The sequence below is a fragment of the Impatiens glandulifera genome, unplaced genomic scaffold (assembly GCF_907164915.1).
Source record: "Impatiens glandulifera unplaced genomic scaffold, dImpGla2.1, whole genome shotgun sequence".
Taxonomy (NCBI): domain Eukaryota; kingdom Viridiplantae; phylum Streptophyta; class Magnoliopsida; order Ericales; family Balsaminaceae; genus Impatiens; species Impatiens glandulifera.
The window spans coordinates 1,012,791-1,034,863 of record NW_025919138.1 but is presented as its reverse complement, the minus strand read 5'-3'; the positions used below and the strand labels follow the sequence as shown (position 1 = coordinate 1,034,863).

The following is a 22,073-nucleotide window of genomic DNA, read 5'->3' as shown; positions in this document are numbered from 1 at the left end:
TTATAAAATAATTAATACAAGTTAATTTAAATATCTCACCAATTAATTTTTAAATATGCTTTATATATATTTATATGTTTATATAAATTATAAAATAATTAATACAAATTAATTTAAATATATCACAAATAAATTTATAAAACAGAGTGAAGTGAAGCAAGCTTTTTTGAATATCGTTTCGTTTTACTCCGTTTTACATTGTAATACTGATTTAAAACGGAGTGGAGTGATACAAACTTCACTGAATTACGCTTCGTTCACTCATTTGCGTTTTTTTAGGCTGAACCCGAAATTAATTTTGGATTTTGAATATATCTTTTTTTTTAACCCACAACTAATTTATTAATACAATAATCAAGCTGCTTTTTAATTGGTCCGAAACATGGGAACACCGATTGGCAACAAAAAATCCATACTTATTTGAAAGAGTCTAACTATTTCAAATAAAAATTAATGCATAAAAAATAACTTAAAAAAAATGTATAGGAAGAACTCTGCCTACTAACTCAGATAATACTCACTCACACAATGGTCTGAACGCAAAAATTTGCCGCCCTTAAAAAATTATTTAGAACTTAGTTAAATGTAGTAGGCATATTATACCCATTGTCTATAAATTTTTTAATTATTAAATTAAATATTGTTAATTTATATTTATAAATTTACTTATACTTGAAAATATTCCATAATATTTACCCATACTAATTATTAAATATTTTAATATATAATAATATATTCTATGTTTATCAAAAAAAAAATTATATATTATAAATATTTTCTCTCAAGTTAATAAATTAAACATTTTTAACCAAAGAATAAAAATATAAATTAAATATCAATAAAAACATAAGATTTAATTTTATATTTATGGGCTGCCGCTTCTTTTTCCAAGGCTCAAATCCTCGCTAGGGTTTTCACAAATTTTCACCATCAGCCTACATAAGTCTATCTCCTACCACTAAAAAATTAAGTTTCCGTCTCTCCCTTGAAGCTTGAGTTCTTATGTTCTTAGAATTTCTATGTCCAAAGGTAACGATCTCAACATATCTTCTATCAATATATCTGCACGATCTCTCCCGGGCTTCTCTGAAATATTTTGAATTGACGATGTAAGCCCCAATGATTGTGCTACATCGATTGCCGTTAAGTGTTGCAGTTTAGCATTTTACTTCATGGCTAATTTTGTGTCAAATCGACGGCTACATTTCTTTCCTTTCAGATATATTCATGTTTTTTTTAATTGAAACAGTTGTTTGTTACGGTCGTGGCTATGATTCAAACTATCCGCGCTTCTGAGATTAATCGATGAAGCATAAATCATAATGGTTGAATTTCTTGATATGAGCCCTGACTGATTATTGATTTTAGTATAAAAATAGCTTTGATGATATATCTACAGCTTTAACGCCAGTTCTGCTTCAGAAAATTCGTGATTGATAGAGCTGCAAAATATACCTGAGCTAACTTTTGGTTTTCAAAGATGCTTCTTTTATGTGTATCTTATTATGATCTTTTGATAGCCATTGATGATATAATTCATGTTTTTGAGGTCTAGAAGATCTAGGACCCTGTTTTGCAGGGAGAACCTCCTTAGTGAATCTACATTCAAATGAGATTAATGAATTTAACTGAGGCATTTTTGTTGTAATATTTGTGAATTGAGTTTTACTATACTCTTAATCCTTATGAAATGGTGGATATAGAGTCTGAATAACTCATAGATTTTGTGTTGTCTATCAGCTTTTACCCTCAAATTTTCACGGGTCTTGAGTTAAATAACAGCAATAAATTTCTGATTTACAATGTCATGATTCATTTTGCCAAGGATGAAATAATTCATATATTTGAGGGGTTAATGATCCAAGACCCTGTTTACAGGGAGAACCTCCTTGGTGAATCTACATTCATTTGATATTACTGAATTTTGTTGAGGCTGTTTTTGTAATTTGTTGAACTGTATTTTATATTAACAATGAAATTTAAACTTTTAATTCTTGAAATATTAACAATTCATGACTAATTTTACAACTACAACAAAACCTCATTTTCACCAAAGTTTTAGTCCCAGCTCATTTGAATTGTTAGAGAGTGAGAGGGAGGTAGGAGATTTAGGGTCTCAATATTAGAGGCCTATTGCTTGTGTATTTGTTCATGTTTGGTAATTGTAGCTGAATTCCTTTTTGTTCACTAAGGCAGGAAGAATTAAGGGATATAACGGTTCTTGTTGAACATTGGTCATCATAATCTATGAGCATTCCTTAAGGATGCCTCACATGAGATGGTCTGGGGAGTTTGAACATAAGACAACTTTGATTCATGACAGGAGATAATTTAGTTGTAGCCTGGTTGTCTTGGTACAATCTGCTTGTTTTTATACAATTGATTTATATGTTGAGGATGAGCAAGTTGTTTTGCTGAATCATGTCAGTAAGTCTGTTGGATCAACAAGATAATGCGTTGCAAATTAATGACATTAGAATTTGTTTGATCAGATTGCTGTTGGAACATTGAGAATGGAAATTGATGAATTGAAAGATTTTGGATATCTGAGAGAATACATATGTCGCACCATTTTTTACCTATCTATCGTTGATCAGTGTGATCCCATTTTGTGTGTGCCTTTGTTGGATATTCAATTGGATTTATTGTATAGTTGAGGACACCCACATTTTTTACCTATCCATTATTGATCGGTGTAATTTTTCGGTCGTGAATTTATATTGTATAGTTGATGACACCCACAAGGTGAATAGCTTAAATTGAGTTGACCAAATCGATTGACTCATGGTTCATGAAAAATTGAGCCCAAAGATTTGGTTGAGGTTGGTTTTATTGTTTGTATTGTCAAACCTATGTTTAGAACTAATAGTTAACCCTTCAATTTTTTTAATAAATAAGATTTTAACCATTCAACTACAATATATATGGTTGTTATTTATTTTTTAAAAACATTTTAGATATAATTTGGCTTAATTACTATTTGGGTGTTGAACTTGGAGGGTTTTAATCAAACGAGGGTTTTAATCAGATGAGGGTTTTAATCAGATGAGGTTCGACTTTGAGCTAAGCCATTTAAGATTTGTAAAACATTTTGCCATTGGAGGCTGTACGCTTTTTTGTTAATATAATATTAATTTAAACGACAGCTAGGCTAGATTTTGGAAATAAACAAATTATATTATCTCTCTTCCTCTGTATTTTCTTAGAGAATTTCTTAAATCGGTCACCACCTTCACAAGCCACTGCGTAAAGATCTGTCTGTCCGCCTAAATAAATCTCCGACATTAACCTGTTATGGGTAAAACGTTCAAGGAATATTGGACCGTTGTGGTTAGCTTCTTGCTCTGTCACTGTAACTATCTCCGGATTCATCTCTTTCACCGAAGTTAACACCATTCCTCCCTACCGGCTACCGCCCGAGTAGACGGTGCAATTCGAAAACCGAGTTGATAGCCACAGCTTCAGCATTGATGGGCGTAAAGATCGGCTAAACTATTCGTAACGAACCCAGAATTCAAACTCAACCTGAATCATCTCTACCATCTGAGCCAGCTTCCAACCCACTTTCTGCAAATTGTCTAATCCAGATGACGGGGTCAAATTCCTGTTAGACGAAAAGTTGGCGGCTCAACTGGTTGAACTTAAGGTAAGGGCAAGCCTCTCCGTAGAAAGAAATGTAAAAATAATTCAGTATTTAGTTATGAATTTATTAAAGACTTAGTCATGATGTTGTTAGATAGTTAAGCTAAGTTGTTGTAACCATTTATTAGTTATAACCATATTTGTATTATGTAGTATGATTTATAAAGTTTTAGGTATAATTCGTACCTATAATTAGTTAAGATACTTATTTAGAATAGGTGGGAGCTTTTTTACCTATATTGGACTTTGTGATACTATTAATATGAATAAAAATATCACAAATCCATTTACAGGTTTTTCTCTCAATTTTGTGTTCTTCATTTCTCTCAAAATTCTCTCTACAAATCATTCATATCTCTTTTTATCGTTGAATCGCACATGGTATCAGAGCAAGAATCGTTCTAACGCTGAAAATTATCGGAGAAGCAAACACCAAAATGGTGAATATCGTTGAAGAATCAAATAACCCTAGCCATACATCTATAGGGCATATCTCTCACTCCTCTCCTCAATCGAATCTTCCAGTGAAAAGGAAGTATAACAACGACCCTCTTGTGATTCATCCAGCGGATCATCCAGGACTTACACATACAACGACAGTTCTTACTAGAGAAACTTACTATGGGTGGTGCCTTAGTGTCCAACTCGCATTATCTACAAAAATCAAAATCGGCTTCATTGATGGATCTTTTCCGAGGCCAGTGGATCCTGAAGACGGAAGACAGTGGGGAATCGTTGACTCCATGGTCAGAGCATGGATGATGAATACGATTGATGTGAGGCTTCAAAGAAGGTTTCAGTCGACCAAGACTAGTCGTGATCTGTGGCTGGAAGTGAAATCAAGATATGAATGGAACAACGGTCCGAGGAGATACTATTTGCAGAAAGACATCGTCATCCTACAACAAGGAGGAAATGATCTTGAAGAATACTATTCTAAGGTAAGACTTCTTTGGGATGAAATGATGAGTTTAAAGCCACTTAGGAGATGTAGATGTAGAGGAACTAAGACATATTGTGATTGATGCTTTCTTGAACAAGAGATGTTACAAGATGATGAGGAAAATAAACTGTTACAATTTCTAATGGGACTTAATGAACAGTATGAATACGTTAAGGATCAAATTTTGATGCAAAAACCATGCCTGCTGTGTATAAGGCATTCACTATGTTACAGAATGTTGAAAAGAAGAACTACCTGAGGAATGTTAATCAAGATAGTTCTATGTATGCAAGGGAGGGAAATGATAGGAGGAACAACAAGATAGTTCTATGTATGCAAGGGAGAGAAATGATAGGAGGAACAACAGTTCAGATAAGTCTAAGTCTAGAAATGTGGTGTGTCTTCATTGTGGAGGAAAATGTCACCTCAAGGAAAGTTGTTTCAAGATAGTTGGATACCTTGACTGGTGGAAACAACCAAAGGAAAGATCAAACGATAACTATAAAAGGAAAGGATCAGTCAACATGGCTAACAATGTCTCCAATCAAGATGAATATGCAGACGCAACGCTTGAGGAGTATAGGATGTACAATGAGTTTTTGAAGAGCATGAGAGATGTAAAAGGAGAAGGCACATGTGGATCATCTTCAAGTGGCACAGCTGCAGGTAAGTGTTCTAAACCAACTCTTGTTCTTTCACATTTTTTGAATTTAACATGAGTAGTAACAATTCTGAAAAAAGTAGAAATGACTAGTTATTAGACTCAGGAGCTTCATGTCATGTATGCAATAATAAGAAATTAATGAAAGACATTAAAAAGTTAGAAATCCCTAGACTAATGTACCTTGCAGATGGATCATGCAAATCCATAATTGAAATAGGATCAGTTATAATTTCTGATAGATTGATACTTAATGAGGTTCTTTATGCTCCATATTTCAAATTTAATCTAATTTTGACTGTTAGACTTATTGATGATAACAAAGCAGATTGTATTTTTTCAAAAACAATGTGTTTTTTGCAGGACCGTAAGCTTTCATCAATTGTTGAAATTGGAAAGAGGATAGGGAATCTGTACTTCGTTTATGATGATAGAACTACCAATAATGTTTCTGATTTTTTTCTTTTAGATTCTGAAAACAATGTTTCTGATAATAACAATTTTAGTCAGAATGTAAACATTTCAATTGTTGATTCTGAAATTTTTCATAAAAGATTTGGACATCCTTCAGATGAAGTCATTAAGAAAGTTTACCAAAATTCTTTTCATAGAGATAAACATTGTTATACATGTCCATTGTCTAAATCACATAGATTATCTTTCATTAATAGCACAACTAAAACTAACAAAATATTTGAGCTTATTCATGTGGATTTGTGGGGTCCTTATAGAGAAAAATCTGTTTTAAATTGTTCATATATGCTAACTATTGTTGATGATTTCTCTAGATGTACATAGACTTACTTGATTCCTAATAAAACTTTTGTTTTTGAAAAACTTCAAGTTTTTTTTTTTGTCAAAAATCAATATGAGACTACATTTAAGATAATTAGAACAGATAATGGGACTGAATTCATAAACAATAGATGTTCTAATTTGTTTAAATTTCTAGGAATAATTCATCAAACAACTTGTGCATATACTCCACAACAAAATGGGGTTGTGGAAAGAAAACATAGACATCTAGTTCAAGTAGCTAGGTCAATTATGTTTGATTCACACATGCCTTCTAAATTTTGGCCATATTCATTATTTACTGCTACATATTTGATTAACCGAATGCCTATGAAAATGCTTGATTGGAAAACTCCATTTTTTATGCTTAATAAAACTAATCCAGATTATAATTTCTTAAGAATTTTTGGATGTTTATGTTATGCTACAAATATAATTCCACAAAAATCAAAGTTTGCACATAGAGGAAAGAAATGTGTATTAATTGGATATCCTATGAATCAGAAAGGATACAATGTGTATGAATTAGAAACTGGAATTATATCTGTTTCTAGGGATGTGATTTTTCATGAGGATATATTTCCATTCATGACTAATGAAAATTCATTAGATTATTCTAAAGTTAATTTAGTAAATGTTCCATCCTTTTTACATGATGAACTTGAAGATATAAACATAGAAGAATATGAAAGTGATGTTATGCCTGAATCTTTTGCTGAAACTCATCCTGAATCTTCTACTGAAACTCAACCAGAAATTTCTGTTGAAACTCAAGTTGAGAATATTTTACCTGAAATTTTAGTTGATAATCAAAATGAAAACTCTCTGCCACATTTGAATATTGGAGAAAACTTTATAAGAAAAAGCTCTAGAATTTCACGTACACCATCTTGGATGAAAGATTTCATAAATCAAACTGATATTAGTAAGAAAAATTTCACTCTTTTAACTTTTCCTTTTTCAACTGTTTGTAATGATTCTATATATACAGATTTTTTAGGAAACATTGATCAAACACATGATCCAACTTCATATAAACAAGCTGTTTTAAATTCAGATTGGTTGAAGCAATGAATCTTGAACTAAATGCTTTAAATAAAAACAATACTTGGACATTTACACAATTACCGAAAGGTAAAAAGGCCATTGGATGTCGATGGATTTTCAAAACAAAATTGCATGCAGATGGTAGTATAGATAAATGTAAAGCACGTCTGTTAGCAAAAGGTTACAATCAAATTGATGGAATTGATTTTCATCAAAGTTTTGCACTAGTTGCGAAAAATGTAACTGTTCGGTTATTGTTTTCATTAATAGCCGCAAATAAATGGCATTTACATCAGATTGATGTAAATAATGCGTTTTTGCATTGTTCTCTTGATGTACATGATTTACATCAGATGAAGACGTGTACATGATTATACCAGAAGGTTTAAAATCTGAATTTCCAAATCAAGTATGCAAACTCAATAAGAGTTTATATGGACTAAAACAGTCCTCAAGACACTGGCATTTTGAAATCTCTAAATTCTTTCAAATATTGGTTTTTTACAATCTCAAAATGATCACTATCTATTTATTAAAAAGATAGGAGATCAAATTACTTGTTTATTACTTTATGTTGATGCTATTTTGTTGGCTGGTAATTCATTGCAGGACATTGAAAACATTAAATCTATAATTGATTCTAAATACTCCATTAAGGATCTTGGCAATGCTAAGTTTTTCTTAGGATTAGAAATTATTTATAAAGAAGAAGGTATATATGTGAATAAAAGGAAATATATCCTTGATCTTGTGTCTGATTTAGGATTAATTGTTTCAAAGTCATCTGCAATTTCTATGATAAAAGGAGTGAAGTTGATTAGTGATCCTATAAATGATGATTTATGTGATGTAAACCAGTATAGAAGACTGGTTGGTAGACTATTTTATTTGAACTTCACAAGATCTGACATTGCATATTGTGTTCAACAATTAAGTCAGTTCATAAATAAACCTTTTAAATCTCACTTTAATGCTGCTATACAGGTGGTTAAATATTTGAAAGGAACTCCTTCTTTAGGAGTATTTTATTCTTCAAAAAATGATCTTAAGTTGTCTGCTTTCTGTGATAGTGATTGGAGATCTTGTTTGGATTCAAGGAAATCATTAACAGGTTATTGTGTATACCTCGCAAATTCGCTAATTGCTTGGAAAACGAAGAAACAACAAATTGTTTCTCGTTCTTCTGCTGAAGCTGAATACCGTAGCATGGCTTCAACAGTGTGTGAATTACAGTGGATAACATATTTGCTGTTAGATTTCAAAACCCAGATTGCCCTGCCAATTACACTTCATTGTGATAACAAAGCAACAATTCACATTACCGAAAACCCGTTTTTTTATGAGCGAACAAAGCACATTGATATTGATTGTCATGTGGTAAGAAATAAATACAAGTCTGGTTTTATTTCACTAACACATGTATCATCTATTATGCAGATTGCAGATATTTTTACCAAGTCATTTGAAACGAATCATTTTTTGGATCTTCGACACAAGCTACAACTACAAGATTTTCATCTTGAGGGGGAAGTGTAGAATAAATGTAAAAATAATTCAGTATTTAGTTATGAATTTGTTAAAGACTTAGTTATGATGTTGTTAGATAGTTAAGCTAAGTTGTTATAACCATTTATTAGTTATAACCATATTTGTATTATGTAGTATTAATTATAAAGTTTTAGGTATAATTTGTACCTATAATTAGTTAAGATACTTATTTAGAATAGGTGAGAATTTTTTGTACCTATATTGGATTTTGTGATACTATTAATATGAATAAAATATCACAAATCCTTTTACGGGTTTTTCTCTCAATTTTGTGTTTTTCATTTCTCTCAAGATTCTCTCTACAAATATTCATATCTCTTATTTGATATCGTTGAATCGCACCGTATAAATGAATCTGAAGGAGATCGGAAAAACGAGGAATCAAATTGAATATAGACTTACTGGATTTTACAAGTAAGATAACAAATGCATGTTGTAGCCATGGCTATGTTTTGAAAAAAAAAAAAAATTTGAGGTTGGAACATTATATATTTTATTTCAAAACAATTTAAAAATGAACAGAAAACTTTAATAGTTAGAGATCGAACTATCAATTCAACCTTCAATCTAAATTCTAAATCAAACAATTGAAATTAATTTGATAAATTAAATAAACAAAATTTAGATAACTGAATTATTGAGATGGCAGTACGGAGAACTCATTGAGATGGACAGAAGAAAGAGAGAAATCAGTGGAGGAAGATTAACTATTGTTGGAGATATGGAGGAAGAAAGAGAATATGATTTGCTTATTTCCAAAATCTAGGCAATTAAATTAATATTATGGAAAGTTTCAAATGGCAGAATGAATGTTAATTAAGGAAAAGTTTGAAATGGTTGTAGTCTTAAATGGCTAACTCAAAGTTCGAGTCCTATTTGATAAAACATTCCAAATTTAAGCCCTAAATAATAATTGAACCGATATAATTGTGTTATTTAATATTAATTTTGGCGAACGAATCAAATATGTTGAACTCATCGAATTTATCTTGTAACCAACTAATAAATTAAAATTGATTTTTTGAGATTTTCTTAGACTCACTTTAACGGTTTGATGGTACATTTTGGTGTACAAATAGATTGTATCTTAATTTTTTATTTATATTTTATATCTTACCAAAACTTTCCGTATAGAAAAATTCATACATTTACCTTACTTTGATTTCATTACCTTGATTTCAGTATACTTTAATTTTGGTACGGTGTCGGTATTATATCTTAAATACCCAAAAACATATTAACTTAAACAAAAAAAAAACTAATTTAATATAGTTACTACATAAACGAAACATAAAACTAAAAACTAAAGATATTTATCATATAATATTCTTTTTAAAATCCAACAATTTTAAAAATTAATAAATGTTAAAAATTAAATTTAGTTACAAAAATTGGAATTAATAAGAGGATACGAAAAAAGAAGATTCAAAACGGTCTTCAAAATCAAATTTGTATGTACAACTTGTTTTATAAATTGATAATACAATTAATGTTAAATAATAATAAATATTAGTTAATTTAAACTTATTTAATAAAAAAAACTCTCATTTCAATTCGTTCTTTTCCTTGAAAAATTCAAGTTCATTATCCGAAGAATCTTTTATAAGTTGAATTCTTCTCATTTTAGCCAATCATTTGTGCACACTAATGTATTCTCCATTTTAGGAATTAAATTGCTTCTAAAATGATCAACTTTAATTTTACCTAAATTGAAAACATACTCATTAGCAACAGTTGATGACGGGATTGCAAAAATATCATTGACAATAATTGAAAAAATTGAATACCTAGTTTCAATTCATTTTCATCACTACAAGAGATTGAAAGTTTGACTGGATCTTATTTCAATCTTATCGGCAAGGAAGAGACTAAAGATGACACAATATAGTTATATTTTGATTTGATTTTCAAAAATTATGTTTCTATATTAAATTTATATTGAATCTATTTATTTCCTTATAAGTATTATATACGTATATATTTTAATTTATAAATATATTTCCGTATATTCTGATATATCAAAATTAGAACTTTCATATATTTACTGTAAAAATAATTTCGGTATCATTACCATACCTTATATTTTTCGGTATATCTTCAAAATCGATATTTTTAATTTATCGCGGCATGATAATTTCAATATATCTATAATATCGATATTTTTTCTCATTCCTAGTTGTTCACTTGAGGAAGTGTAGTTCATTAATGTTGTGATTGGTCATCCAACTCCAGTCCCCGTGTTCTTGGGGATTCCACCCTAAGAACATAGACATCTAAATTCTATTAAATTATTACAAAAGAGGACAATAGTATGTTTATGCTCTAAAGGGTCTTCCCGTCTTATATATCTGAATATAATCTTAATATTATGACACAAGATTCACTTCTAACCACTATGTTATATAATGTAATGTCTAAGTCTTAAGTCCCTTTTTCACTCTATCTTATTTTTTAGTTGTTCGAACAATAAAAGACTAAATGTGCCAAAAAAATGGTCATTTGTGGAGGATAATATGTAGGTCAATCATATGAGGTCATTATATCCTAAACCTGAATCATTGATTTGTATTCATAATGTGTTTAATGAGGATTTGTGGTCTCAAAGCTAGACTATGATGTTAATGAGGAGATATGTGTGGATTTTTTGACACCTCCTTAATATTCAGCATCTACTATACATTCATCATCCAAGCCTCCCTCCCCCGAACAGTTATAAACGTTGTTATTTGATGAAACTTAATGATTTACTATCTTACTTTGCGGGTTAGATTATCAAAATTATATTTCCAATTCAAAAAATAAGAAAACAAGTTAATAAACTCACCAACCTAATGCAAAAGAATTTTGTGAGACTATGGAGAATCTTGAGTTTATCGACCCACTATTTGAAAACGGTGAGGTTACCTTTAGGAGAGGTAAAATGAGGGATTATCATACCGTATCAACAAATTTATGGTTAGCGAGTCCATCTTTCGTGATATTAAAATATAGAGATATTGTATAGAATAATATATAGAATGCTTAGTTATGTCTAATATATAAATAATACATTAATCTTATTAGTAAACTAATAGAATAATAATAATATTATTACAATATTATAATATTGTGATAATATTTTACAAATATATTATTTTATATGATAACATCACTCTTTAGACAACTTTAGATTTAAAATAAGATTGTGAAATATTGATGTTATATTTTTAAATTTAATAAACTCGTAAGTGTTGAAAATCCATCAAAATGACGTGATTGCAGTGTATTGATTAAATAAATTAGCAAAGAAGTAAAATCACATAAATATTCAACAACTGATTTTTTTTTTAGATTAATCGTGAGTATTGTAATTCATCCTAGGACAGTATGATAATGTGTTAACTAAAACAACTAGCTAAGAAGGTATAATTTCACTGACATTGATTATTGGGATGAAAAATTATTGAAAAAAACTCAAAGGTTACTCATATCATGAGTGTTATAATCCAACGATATAATAAAATTGTATTGACGAAATAACTAACAAAGAATCTCATATTATAGTTTGATTAATACCGACAATACCATGGGTATTGACTTCTATGGTAAAAGAATAGTCGAAAAAAATCTAGAGGCTATGATAGCTAAAGAAATTAAAGAATATATATATATATATATATATATATTACTAATATTAGTAAAATATAATAATAAATTTATTAAAACCCTTCATTAATGACTAAAGTAATCATTTATGGAAGTAACGAAAGACTATATTTTTGTGTTCCTAAGAATGAAACATGGCTTTCAAACTATGTTAGAATAAAAGAAATATTATATTGAAATGTGTATATAAAATTAAATATGTTACGTCTACTTAAGTTTATAAGTAAATTAATATTATAATAATGATATTATTATATTATTATAATATTTTGATAATATCTTATAAATATATTATTATATATGATAACACGTGGGTTGATGATAAGAAAAATTAAGTAAGTTAATTTTAAAAACCGACCACACATTAAAATTTTTGAATATTTATTCTAAATAATCAAAAAAGGAGAAATTGATAAGAAAAATTAAATAAGTTAATTTCAAACCGGCCACACATTACGATTTTTGAATATTTATTCTAAATAATCAAAAAGGGAGAAATTGTTAGAAAATAATTGTTATAACTTATGAAAAGTTTAATGAATAGATAAAACTAAGTTCAAATATATATGTTAAACCGCTAAGTTATATTAAGTATATTAATTGGTTTAAATATAACAAGAAGTTGTTGTAGCGTAGTGGTAAACACCTATGCCTGTCACACAGGTGACTAGGGATCAAATTTCACTGGCTGCAAATAATATTTAAAATTTTGCTATTTCAGGGAAACTGAGCATTCGGTTGGAAATATATATATCGTTCGGTTTGAAGTAAAAGGCTCTGGTTAAGGAGATCGGTCAAACCGGTTCGGTCAACCGGAGTTTGGTCAACCGGCTCAGTTAGGAGATCGGTCAAACATGCATTTAATTAAAGAAGGCCTCGGTCAAACCGGATCTGTCAACCGACACTTAATGAAGCATGGCCGGTCATAAATGAGTTCCGGTTTATTAAATGCTCCGGTTGATTAAATGCAGCCGCTCCAGTCATAAATGTTCCGGTTGATTAAATGCTGTCAAGCTCCGGTTATTAAATGAGTCGCTCCAATCATAAATATGCTCTGATTATTAAATAAACTGCAAGCAGCAGGTAGCTGTCAGGCATGCTTGTCTAAATCCAGAAGCAACAGGTAGCTGTCAGACATGCTTGTCTGAATCCAGAAGCAACCTCCAAGTAGCAGGTAGCTTTCAGGCAGGCAGGCTTATCCAAGATATCTAGCAAATCTCTGAAACAAGCGGCCGGCTAAGTGCATGTCTGCCATGTGTCCAAAATGCAAACCGGCTAAGTGCATGTCTGCCATGTGTCCAAATTGATCTGTCCAAGAGGAAAGGCGTGCAAGCCTCTTGATCATTACCGGTTTCCAGCGGCCAATCTCCTGGAGAGAGAAAATATGACCGTTGTCATACTTTTCATATAAATAGAAACCAATGAAGAAAATTTGCCAAGCATCAAATTGTCAAAACCATTCTAGAAATTCTTAAGAGAGAGAAAGAAATCTCACGCGCGATCCAAAACTATTGTTTTACCTACCAAAAGCTTTATTGTATTATTGTATTACATCAAGAGTGAGTTGGTGTAACCGACGAGTGGCGAGTTAGGCTCCACCGGCATTGTAATTGTTATAACTTTGGAAATTAGTGGAGATCCTTCTCATAACCTGAGAAGAAGGGGTGACGTAGGAGGGTTTGCTCCGAACATCCATAAAAAATATTGTCTCGTGTCTTTTTACTCATTTCTTGCTTATTTACACTAAAACCGAAACACTTTAACCGAAATATAATCATACTCCCACAATCAAAACCGGTATATACATTCTCCTTAAACCGACTCCTCATAAACCTCATCCAAGTCGTGTGTTGCTTTAGACTGAAACTGACATTTCCGCCCTTGAACCCGGTTCAAGAGTCTGTGACAGTCTGCGTAGTGTTAAGAACGATTTTAGTCTCTAACCGGACTATTACCAAATTGTGTGTTGTGTTGTTGTAAGCGGCTACCCTTCCAAAACCGGTACACTCCGGTCCTACAAGGGCGTCCCCGATCCTAACAGTTGATTTATATCTTTTAATTTTTTTTTGCCATGAAGTTGTTTGAACCATCGTTCTATTATTTTGAAATCGACGCCTCACATTTTTCTAGTTTTTGGTGGGATGACGGGTATTAGGAGTCAACATGAATGTGATCTAATTGGTATTAGGAGTCTCCTTTGGAGCCTGATCAACATTAAAAAATATTAGTAATTCAAACATGGCCTAGTCCTAAAAAGACAGCATTCGCGTGTTAGGTTCATTTCATGAACCGACAACATTCGTGTGTTAGGTTCACTTGTTTCATTTCATGAACCAACAAATCTAATGTGTTGGGTTCATTTATATTATTTCATGAACTGGCAGCACTAGCGTGTTGGGTTCATTTGTTTTCATCTCATGAATCGATAGCCTTAGCGTGACGGGTTCATTTGTTTTTCTCTTATGAACCAACAGCCTTACTGTACCGGGTTCATTTATTCTCATCTTATGAACTGGAAACCTTAGCATGCCAGGCTCATTTGTTTCACTTCATGAACTAGCAACACTAGCGTGCCAAGTTCATCTGTTTCATTTCATGAACCGGTAACACTAGTGTGTCAGGTTCATTTGTTTCATTTCATTAACCGGTAGTACTAGCATGCCAATTTCATTTGTTTTCATCTCATGAACTGGAAGCACTATTGTGTCAGGTTCAATTGTTTTCATGTCATGAACTAGTAGCATTAGCGTGACGAGTTGATTTATTTCATTTCATGAACCGATAGTCTTAGCGTGCAATGTTCATTTGTTTCATTTCACGAATCGATGGTCTTCGCGTACCGAGTTTGTTTTTCAAATTACATGAACCAGCGACCTTAGCGCACTGGGTTCATTTATTTCGTTACATGAACTGACAGTCCTAGCAAGCTAGGTTCATTTATGCAATTTTCTGAAATGACAACCTTGGCGTGCTGGGTTCATTTTAGAATGTTACATGAATCAGCAGTCTAAGCGTGTTGAATTCATTATTGGTATTGTTTCATGAGTCAAAAGTCGGAGCGTGTTGAACTCTATGTTGCTACACAAATTGCTCATTATCTCACTGATATGAGAATTTTGTATGTTCTGCAAATTGTTCATTATCTTTCGATGTGAGAATTTGATGATTGACAACGATCGCTCATTATCTCATGGATGTGAGGACTCGTTATTTCTTCCCTAGAAAGTTTCTCATTATCTCATTGATATGAGAACTCAATTTCTCGAAAGTTCATCGTTGATTTGATGAAAAATTCTTTGATATTTCTTTTCTTATGGTTTTTTGGAATGTAAAAAATTGACATCTTCGAAAATATTTTTTATGTGTGATTTTTGGTTGGTTTTCATTATTAAGAAACAATCAAAATCTGTGTAGCCATAATCCAAACTCTCATTCCAATGTGAATTTAGGTCAACATGGTTTGGATTCTACTTCTATCATCGATGTAATTTCTGGATCACAGTGATTGAGTAATCGATGAAACACAAGATACGCCACAACTCAGGGTTACTGACTTGTTATTAATTGTTCTTTGTACGTGATACTAACTTGGAGAGTATCTCTTCATCTTTGATTGTCAAATAGAACTTTCTACATTCTACTTTGGCGTAGAAGAGGCACGACCCATGTCGTATCTTTCTACTTTCCTTTGGCATTTTACATGTTGGGGTTATAAAATTGATGTCTATTTGATCAGGCTTAAACACACGTTTTGCAAAGTGATAGGCCATCTTCTCTAAACTCTGTTCAAGAAGGGCATTTTATAGATACTCAATTTTTACACCCTAAAATTAAAATGAGTCTTCCCAATTTAGTATGATGTTCATATTTGATTACTGAATCGGAGGAACAAAAATCAAAAATCAATTTGAGAAATTGGCTCGGAGAGACCCTCGAGTAGCGGTCCAAACGCTAATTTCCAAAATTACTCGATCTTCATATGTTTTTATACGTTCAGAATGACTGTATTGAAAAATCATGAACTTTGAGTGTAATATTGTTGTTGGACGTCCAAAATGTACTAAACAACAGTAGTTCGAGGCTCATTTGTGTGTCAAAACGTCAATTTTTATAAAGAGTCAGAATTTGGTAAACCTGAAATGTTCAGAATGACCAATTCTAAAAATCTTGAATTTTGAGTAAAATATTATTATTAGCAATTTTGTGCAGAACGCCTTAAAAAAGCAAAAACGACAAAACTGAATTGAAATAGACGAGTAGGGAGGGGGTCAACAAAGGTCAACACGCCACGATTTCACTACAAAATATTCAAAAACGCATGTGTTGATATCATGCACATGCCAGGCATGTGCGTTTTATTTGATAATCGGCCAAAACCAAGGTTTCTAGGTTGTTTTTTGCTGAAGAAAATCTTGAGATGTCTCCAACTTCAAAATATCACCTAGGATGCTATACCCAATGGATTTAGTTGTTCTATGATGTTTTTTTTTAAGTTGGGAGAGTTCTCTACAATAATTTTTTTGTAGCCAGAATAACATTGATGCTCTTAACCCCTTCAAATTAGAGGTTGAAGACGATGCGACCAAGATAAGATTGAGCCAAACATGTCATCAATGTTTAATTCATAACTAATGCTACTGGGCTTAGTTTTTGGATTACAACCTATGGTTAGAAATATAAGACATAACCCGTTCGAATTGCGTCGGTCATGCATCTCCATTCAACGACTACATTCGTAAATATAGCTCGACAACACGATGCACGATCATTAAGGATGGCAATGGGGAGGTTCGGGGAGGGGAATGCATTTACCATCCCCGTCCCGTTTTAATTTTGGGGATTTTTTTAATACCATCCCCGCCCCATTTGGTTTTTTCAGTTTTGGAGAATCCTGCGTGACACCGTTAATAATTTTTTTAAAATAAAAATAAAAATTATACAATAAATTTATATAAACGAATTTTTTAATATAATATATATTGTAATATATTAAAATTTTATATTATTATAAAGAAATAACCTTATTACTCTTATAAAATATAGTGAATAAATAAATATATTGGTATTTTAATATATTTAAATATGTTTATGGTGTTCGTGGTAGAATTAGGATGAAATCGGGGCGGGGGACACAAATATCATTACCGCCCCATCCCCGTTCAGTTTTGGGGATAAACCGTCTCAAACGAGGAAATTTGGTTTGGTTTTCGTGGGGTGGTTTCAAATTTACATCCTTAATGATCACCCACTTCGTTCCATGAGAAAACTAGAGCATGGGGTGACTTTTAAAATTCACATATTTTGTTTGGCTCAACCATTTTGAGAAAATGAGATACAGCCCACGTGAGGTCTCTTATAAACCAAACTATCCACTTCAAGACCCATGGTGTTCCATCGCAAATTACATAGACCTACGACTAGTCTTGAAGATTTCTTCCAACACCAAAGTGGAAGCTAACAAGCTCACCTTTTCAACACATGTTGGCTTAGCCTAAATGGTGGCCTAAGTAAAAGTTATGTTTGTTTGAAGTTTCAGTTGATCCAGTTTGGTAGAAAACCGAAACCGAAAAAGGTCTAACTTCAAAAATCTGTAACTCGGTCTACACTTAACGATTTGTCCAGAGAAAGGTCTTGAAATGTATATTGGCCAGTTACCTACAAGGGAAAATAAGCCCAGGCACGACTTAGAATTTTTTTAAGTCGGTTCAATTTAGAAGAGGTTAACGACTTCTAGACTTTTCAATTCCTAAGTTACCCTTGCCCAAGGGGTATTTAAAGAGTTTCCCTCATTTGGGGTGAAGAAATGACGACCATTAAGATTCATTTTTCTAAAATCACACTTGAGAACATGAGAGGGAGACTTGGAGTGAAAGCAACCAATTGAAGAACAATTGGAAGGAGATTACGGTAGATCTTTAAATTTTCCGGTGAGTTCAACTTCAATGGGCTTCTTCTTTGTTTGTTGTCTACTTTAGGTAGGTTATCTTATACTATTGACATTGTAATTCATATAGGACATCAGTTTTGTACACCGAAGTCAACGTTGAGTTGAATCCATGTCTATTTATTAATTAAATTTCAGTTTATGAATTGATGAATGCTTGGATAAACTGAAGTTTGATTGTTGGTTAAACTTAGTGGATAGTGTCCTAGGATTGTCGAGTCTTGTTCTAGGAAGAGGCTAGGCCTTGGCTAGCCTCATTTATGGAAATCCTCTTCGTCGGATTCTTTAAATTTCGGTCGCTGAAAAAAGAGCTACTGGACAAATTCTCCGATATTTTTCCAGGGCAGTTTATCAATGTAGCATTGGCGCTTTCGAAGCTCTAAAGGACGAGGAAGACTCTCGTTATGATTGCAGTGTTTGAGCATCCCCGAAGAGCAGAATACAAATGGTAACTACCGTCTTTTTTGTTCTCAAATCTGTAGGGAATCCTCCTTAGATTCGTCTACTTGTTGTTTCCTTGTTTCAAAACATTTTCCAAGGGCCACCCGGAGTAGCACAAAAGCCTAGACGAAACTCCGCTAAGGGAGATAATGTTCCCAATCGAAAAAATAGAGTAATTTATGTTCTTCGACTCCAGAATCTAGCATCTAGACAAGTAATAAAGCAACGAGGAATGTATGACTTCTATGCAACTACAGATGACTATTCTTGGTCAGAGAATATTTCTACGAGATCTCGAGAACCGACAAGGGATATTCAAGGGATATTTCCAAAGTTTTAAGGGATATTCAAAGAGACCTCAGGACTTTTCTTTCTTTTAAAATTGCTTGAGAAGTTAAAATCCAGAATTAATTCTTAAATTAGAATTAATTAGGCCCCTAAACTTCCAATCTCGTTCTATTTTAACCTAAACTTCCAAACTGGAATATTTTTTTGAGTATTAGAATTTATCTGGATCTTGGACTCTTGTCAACATCTAATTTAGAATTCCAACTTTATATTCATCCAAATTTTGATATAAAGTTTCTATTTCCAACTTTGGGGAAATTTTTTAAGGTTTATTTGGATTCCTTTTATACTAAACAACCTTATTCTTCCAATTGGAGTTGTCAAACGATTTTATAAAAATTCCATAAACTCAGGGATAGTTTAAAATATTATTTTCAACAAAATAATATTTTTCCATAATTTTGGGGGCCGTTTCAAAAATGGCTTATTTTGGAATGCTCATTTTGGGAGCTCCATAGCCCAGAAAATTATGAAATTTTCTTATTAGGTTCATTAAAATATTTATGATCTCCCTAGAATTTTCTAAACACTTTCGAAAAAAAGCTTGTTTTATCGGAGTCATATCGGGTTTCTCATAACCTCGAATAGTTCCGTATTCGAGAGTAAAGTTTTTTTAAAACTATGTTCGACATGCACAAGAACTCTCGACATTTTCCAATTCTTACGGAAAAATTATCGATTTCGGTTGTTGCATACTTCAGGGCTCCAATTCTATTCTTTGTTTCTTTAATCCACAGTCTATCAACAAGAAAACATTCAAGCTAACCAACAAATTTGGAAGTTCACATGTGTGCCCAAGGAGTGCATTCAATGATCAATTTCATCTTCTTTAAGTTTAAGAATATCTTTCGAGAATCCACAATCACCTTTGGACTAAACATATGATATCTTGTTAAATAGATTTAAGACACGATATATGGACATTCAATAATTCTAATGGCTTGGTTCCAAGTTTCATTGGAATCTAATCAAGAGCTAGGATTACTCCTTCTGGATTAGAGATAATGTTAGGGAACTCACAAGCAAGATAATTCTAAACTCATAATGCCAATGTATAACATACCTTCACAAACAATAGACAACTACATAAGAGAATAGAGTATCCCACGATATAGGTGCATAGAAAATAGTTGATGCGGCCCTTTGCTCATGCGTAACTAAGTATCGAACCCTAAATCTATGAATACTCTTTTTCTTTCTTTAATTTCTTTTTGAAGTAAACTAAGGTGGAGACTCTTAAAGTCAACAAGATTATTACATATTTGAACACGAACTAATCTGGATCCTATACGGTCCAAGAATGGAAAGATCTATGATATAGGACTCCACTTTGGTTCCTCATCTCAAACAGATAAGACAACATCCTATATGGATAGTTCTCTTATCTACTTTTTGTGAGATTCGAGAGGAAGGTAAGCCACGGGGTTCTATAGTATAACTTTTATAGAACAAACATTTTTCCTAAAAGTGTATGGGTTGTGTTTACCAGTTAAATATTTCGACGCGCCCCTCCATGGTCGAAGAAATCGAAAGGATAGGTAAGGTATGGGACCGACCAACATCGGATCGCAAAAATGCTCTTAAATACGGAGAATTCAAATGGATAAATCTATCTTAGGATTAAATCCTTAATGCCCTAAAAATACATGACGTTAGGTGGAATCCTAAAATTGGTAGACGCTTAGGATGAGAAAGGTTGATGATTCTCGCGTACAAAGAAAACATTTTATTGGGTACATGGGGTAGGAGCAAACATTTTACGTAGAGTTATTATTCTCAATTTCGTTAATATTAATAGTATGTAACACATTTTTATGTAGAAAAGGATCGTCGTTATCTTTGTCTATATCTAAGGGCGTAAATTAGATTGACAAGTTGAGTTTCAAATGCCAAGTCTCGGGCTTGTTGGCTAGTCTTGTGGGCTTAATTTATTGACTTGTCTCTTCCACTGGTGGTTAGAGTCTGAGACTATCTTTCTAAGACTATCTTTCTAAGTATCGTGTCGATATTATATCTTTTCCTAATCACACAAAAAGAAGGATTAGGGTTATGATAGCAATCTAAGAAGATTTTGAGATATGGAAATTGTCTATGAACATCATTATTGGTGAATGATTCGGAGAAGTCGAAAGACAAAGTGTTTTCCCTTCTCAGATGAAGTGTTCGTTAATGGTTGGAGGGATTGGTATGTATTCCTTGGATACTTTTCCTTTTTGGAGTTTCTCAAAACTAGTTGGTACCTATCATAGACCGAAATGGTATGAGTCGTAAAATGATCGAGGGAATGATGATTTACCTATGGAATTTGGGCATAGTTCTTATACCAGGGAAATATCTCATTTTGCACATCATTCTTTTGGAGGAGAAGCTAAACGTGCTAAAGTTGAGATCATCAAATGAGTCTTTATCTTTTACGAAGATTGAGCATATCTGGAATCCACTTAATTCAACTTTAAGGCTAACCACGTGAGCTGCTCCGTTAAAAATGGAAACCTAGGTTTCATCTTCAATCGTGACGAGATGATCGCGTCCATGAATCTTAGTTTCTATTGGAGGGTGGAGGCCAAAGCCTTTGCTTCATACAACTTGGGTCTTCCTAAAATGATATTGTATGACAGTTGCATATTTATGGCGTAAGAGTCTACTTAAAATATTATTCCAATCAATTGGATATTACTTTTATGATGTCCATTATTTATGGTCACAAGTTATGAAAGACTCTTACACATAGGTCTAATGGCATGTTTCGATATCTATTGACACCAATTTTCTCGAGGGTCCTCTAAGGACATAAGTCTAGCGTTGAACCATTTTTTATGAGGGTCATCATGATTGTTTATCCTTCCATTTAGATAGAAGTATAGATGGCTTCGACATGAGTCGTTGTGGGCGTTAGTAGATCCTTATCGTCAAAGTAAATCATGTTACATTATGGACCTGTAGTGATTATTCTTACCAAATCTTTTAGTGTAATGTTGACGGGGACGTTAGCCTTGCTTAGCTCAATTAATATGGTTTGTATGTGTTTAATAGAGTACATCTGAATTTCTCATATGAAA

At 32.3% G+C, this 22,073-nt stretch overlaps 6 non-coding genes across 6 annotated transcripts; all 6 read left to right on the top strand.

Annotated features, from left to right (window-relative positions):
• Positions 1–1,062: 1,062 nt before the first annotated feature.
• On the top strand, positions 1,063–1,207 carry LOC124917548. The gene has a single exon (XR_007097161.1). It is a non-coding gene; the product is annotated as a small nucleolar RNA snoR134 (small nucleolar RNA).
• Positions 1,208–1,265: 58 nt separating this feature from the next.
• On the top strand, positions 1,266–1,348 carry LOC124917547. The gene has a single exon (XR_007097160.1). It is a non-coding gene; the product is annotated as a small nucleolar RNA U36a (small nucleolar RNA).
• A 25-nt stretch (positions 1,349–1,373) lies between these two features.
• On the top strand, positions 1,374–1,466 carry LOC124917551. Its single transcript, XR_007097163.1, has one exon. It is a non-coding gene; the product is annotated as a small nucleolar RNA Z223 (small nucleolar RNA).
• Positions 1,467–1,519: 53 nt separating this feature from the next.
• LOC124917553 lies at positions 1,520–1,635 on the top strand. Its single transcript, XR_007097165.1, has one exon. It is a non-coding gene; the product is annotated as a small nucleolar RNA Z278 (small nucleolar RNA).
• Positions 1,636–1,685: 50 nt separating this feature from the next.
• Positions 1,686–1,792, top strand: LOC124917545. The gene has a single exon (XR_007097158.1). It is a non-coding gene; the product is annotated as a small nucleolar RNA snoR97 (small nucleolar RNA).
• A 27-nt stretch (positions 1,793–1,819) lies between these two features.
• LOC124917541 lies at positions 1,820–1,934 on the top strand. The gene has a single exon (XR_007097154.1). It is a non-coding gene; the product is annotated as a small nucleolar RNA Z278 (small nucleolar RNA).
• The last annotated feature ends 20,139 nt before the right edge of the window (positions 1,935–22,073 follow it).